Source organism: Theropithecus gelada, chromosome 10, assembly GCF_003255815.1.
Source record: "Theropithecus gelada isolate Dixy chromosome 10, Tgel_1.0, whole genome shotgun sequence".
Lineage (NCBI taxonomy): Eukaryota > Metazoa > Chordata > Mammalia > Primates > Cercopithecidae > Theropithecus > Theropithecus gelada.
Window position 1 is genome coordinate 83703184 of NC_037678.1, and position 4338 is coordinate 83707521.

At 43.5% G+C, this 4338-nt stretch overlaps 1 pseudogene across 1 annotated transcript; it reads left to right on the plus strand.

Annotated features, from left to right (window-relative positions):
• The first annotated feature begins 646 nt into the window (after positions 1-646).
• Positions 647-1894, plus strand: LOC112633111 (annotated as a pseudogene). Its single transcript, XR_003121488.1, has one exon. The product of XR_003121488.1 is annotated as a proliferation-associated protein 2G4 pseudogene (transcript).
• Positions 1895-4338: the final 2444 nt, after the last annotated feature.

A 4338-nucleotide genomic window follows, 5' to 3' on the forward strand; every position in this document is an offset into this window, starting at 1 on the left:
TAGGTCAGCTTCGCCTTAGAATTATTTTTCTTTCTTTCTTTGAAGAAGGCAGATTCCTGGTCCTGCCACTCAAATTTTCAAAGTGAAAATATTTGGTCTGATTTTCCAATGTGTTTCCTTGATGTCGATCAAGTGTCTGAAACATTAGTGATTGTTTTTACCTTGTACAGTGAAGTGAGGTAGCATTTTAATTAGGGAAGAAAAAGACCAACTTGTGCTCAGAAGCTCAAAGCTTTTGTGACGGAGCTCAGAGAGATTGAGGCCAGGAAGTCACGATTTGTGCATCAATGATCAGATCATATGAGCCCTTTGTAGAGAAGTAAAATCTAGCTTCCCCCTACCCTTCTAGGTTCTTTGGTTGGGCTACAAATTAAATTGACATAAGGCAGATTCACAGGAGAAATATAAACAATTACATATATAGGCACTGGAGTCCCCAAAAATATGAGACTCAAAGATTGGTCAGATGATTGAAGCTTATATAGTTTCCTGAGCTATAGAAAAAAATTACGGCTTAGGGCTTCTTGGGGGTGATGCCCACACAAATTAAGAGTGGATGACAAGAAAAAATGTATGATGAGTACAGGTGGTCTTGTTATGCAGATAAAATTTCTTGGGTAATAGAAGTTGTCTGGGAGACGAGGCGGCTCAGGGGAAATGAGACTGCAGTGGTGGTAGTAGGAAGATGTCAGGCAAGGATGAGCAGCAGGAGCAAACTATTGCCAAGGACCTGGTGGTGACCAAGTATAAGATGGGGGGCGAGCGGGCGGCGCGGTGCAACATGGCCAACTGGGTACTTCGGACCTTGGTGGAAGCATCTAGCTCAGGTGTGTCAGTACTGAGCCTGTGTGAGAAATGCCATGCCACGATCACGGAAGAAAAAGAGAAAATCTTCAAGAAAGAAAAGGAAATGAAGAAAGGTATTGCTTTTCCCACCAGCATTTCAGTAAATAACTTTGTATGTCACTTCTTCCCTTTGAAGAGCAGCCAGGATTATATTCTTAAGGAAGGTGACTTGGTAAAAATTGACCTTGGGTTCCATGTGGATGGCTTAATCGCTAACGTAGCTCATACCTTTGTGGTTGATGTAGCTCAGGGGACCCAAGTACCAGGGAGGAAAGCAGATGTTATTAAGACAGCTCACCTTTGTGCTGAAGCTGCCCTATGCCTGGCCAAACCTAGAAATCAGAACACACAAGTGGAACAAAGTTGCTCACTCATTTAACTGGATGCCGATAGAAGGTATGCTGTCACACCAGTTGAAGCAGCATGTCATCAATGGTGAAAAAAACATTATCGAGAATCCCACAGACCAGCAGAAGAAGGACCAAGAAAAAGCTGAATTTGAGGTACGTGAAGTATATGCTGTGGATGTTCTCGTCAGCTTAGGAGAGGGCAAGGTCAACGATGCAGGACAGAGAACCACTATTTACAAATGAGATCCCTCCAAACAGTATGAACTGAAAATGAAAACTTCACGTGCCTTCTTCAGTGAGGTGGAAAGGCGTTTTGATGCCATGCCATTTACTTTAAGAGCATTTGAAGATGAGAAGAAGGCTTGGATGGGTGTGGTGGAGTGCACCAAGCATGGACTGCTACAACCATTTAATGTTCTTTATGAGAAGGAGGGGGAATTTGTTGCCCAGTTTAAATTTGCAATTCTGCTCATGCCCAATGGCCCCATGCAGATAACCAGTGGTCCCTTTGAGCCTGACCTCTACAAGTCTGAGATGGAGGTCCAGGATGCAGAGCTAAAGGCCCTCCTTCAGAGTTCTGCAAGTCAAGAAACCCAGAAAAAGAAAGAAGAAAAAAAGAAAAAAAAAAAAAAGCTTCCAAGACTGCAGAGAATGCCACCAGTGGGGAAACATTAGAAGAAAATGAAGCTGGGGACTGAGGTGGGTCCCATTTCCCCAGCTTGCTACTTCTGCCTCATCCCCTTCTCACCACACCCCAGACTTTGTGAAGTACAGTTCTTCTTCTCCACCTAGGACCCCCAGCAGAGCAGGAGGTCTCCCTTTCTCCCCAACACCAGTTCCCTAACCCACTCCTTTCCAACAACAACCAGCTCCAACTGACTCTGGTCTTGGGAGCCAACCACGGAAGACTACATTAAATGAAAAAAAGAAATTAAATAATAAAATCAGAGTAAAAAAAAAAATTTGTCTGGGAGTAGCCCTCAGATAATTGTTAATAGTCTGTCTGGGCATGAGTCAACCTCCAGTCTTCTCTCTTGTAATTTGAGTTCATCTTCTCTGGTTGATAAGATTACAGGGGAAGGGATTCATGACAATTGAGTCTCTTTTGAAGAATCTCTTCCTTAGGCAGTTACAGAAGGTCAGAAAAGCCCTTCTTTTGCATTTACCATTCCCCAGATGCATTCGATGTGTTGCTGTTCCTCAAATGCCCATTGATATGTTGAAATAATCAGCATACCAACGCCATAGATTTTGGGGTGGTTAAACTTCCTCTCAGTTTTGGAGTTCCGCTGAAAAAGCTAGTTCTGGCTGGGTTGGACTTCTCACGCCTGTAATCTCAACACTTTGGGAGGCTGGGGCGGGTGGAACACTTGAGTCAGGAGTTCAAGACTAGACTGACCGACATGGTGAAACTCCATCTCTACTGAAATTACAAAAATTAACTGGGTGTGGTGGTGGGGGCCTGTAATCCCAGCTACTCGGGAGGCTGAGGCAGGAGAATCACTTGAACCCAGGAGGCAGAGGTTGCAGTGAGCCAAGATCGCAGTATTGCACTCCAGCCTGGGCAACAGAGAGAGATTGTGTCAAAAAAAAAAAAAAAAAAGAAAAAAAGCTAGCTCATAATACTGCTCATGGCTAAAGATATAAAGATAATACTGAAAGTGGCTAGGTGTGGTGACTCATGCCTATAATCCCAGCACTTTGGGAGGGTGAGGCGGGTGGATCACTTGATGTCAGGAGTTTGAGACCAGCCTGACCAACATGGTGAAATGCCATCTCTACTAAAAATACAAAAATTAGCTGGGCATGGTGGCAGGTGCCTGGAGGCTGAGGGAGTAGAATTGCTTGAACCTGGGGGGTGGATGTTGCAGTGAGCCAAGACAGTGCCACTGCTCTACAGCCTGGGTGACAAGAGCAAGACTCCATTTAAAAAAAAAGAAAATACTGAAAGTTAACCCTGAAATTGTTAGTGACTTTGATGCGCTGTTTCAGCTCTAGAAGAGTTTTTACCCCACAGAGACAATGGCTGAACAGAAAAAAAAAAAATAAATGCTGGGACTCAGTTACCTCAGGGGACTTGGCAGATGACAATAATTAAGAGAGGGAGACCAGATGTTTTATCCAGGGAATTGTATTGGAGAAAGAGGGGCTGAAAAATGGGATTGAAGTATGCATCCAAATAGAAGCTCTTTCTCCTTTATGCTTTATGTCCAGAGCCTGCTTAGACCCCATGAAGCAGGCTAGAGGCTTGAGTGAGAACATCATTTCTGACTGAAGCCAGAGCAATATACTGGGTCTCCCACATATATTTTTATCCTGGATACTTTTCCCCAATGATATGCTCTGGATTTTTCTTTCAAATTAAATTGCCCTCTTTTAGCCTTGATCAAAAGTGAGAATCTGGGCCCTTGACAGATATATTGCTATTAATTTTTTTTTTGGAGGTGTAGCCTAGCAAGGAGGGGCCTCATCTTCTGAGGAAACCTCAGCATTGATGAGTACTGACTGACAGAGGATCATCAAGGTTCACTCAGATGAATGAGGTAGGATGGGAAATCCACTCACAAGTGGATTTAACCCAGGCCTTCTGCAGTTATCAGGGACATGTGGTATCAAACAATAGAATGAGCAATTTATGGGTGACTGAAATATTAGTATTGTCAATATTATTTTCAGTTGTTATCATTGTTACACAGTTCTTACTAGCTTCTTTAGACCAATGGTATTCAAACTTTAGTGTACACCATCATCGCTGAAGATTTAAGAGTTCCACTTCCTGTGATTTGGTCTTGAGCAAAATCTGGGAATTTGCATTTTAACAAGCTCTTGGGCAATGCCATTGTGCTGGTTGTGAGCCGCAGTTTGAGGAGCACTGAGGCAACTCATCTGCTGACCAGTGGTTGGACCCAGGGGTCTGTTTTTAAAAGCATCCAGGTTATAACCAATTCTCACTAAAGTTTGAGAAAAGCTGTTTTAAACCACTGGTTCTCAGACTTAACTAAACATTGGACCTACATGAGCAGTTGCTTAAAGAATGCCAATGCCTGGGTCTCACCTGGCTGATTCTGATGAAATTGGAGTGGGAAGCAGCCCGACGTGGGGATTATTTGAAGCTCCCAAGATCACTGTAATGGGCAGCCGA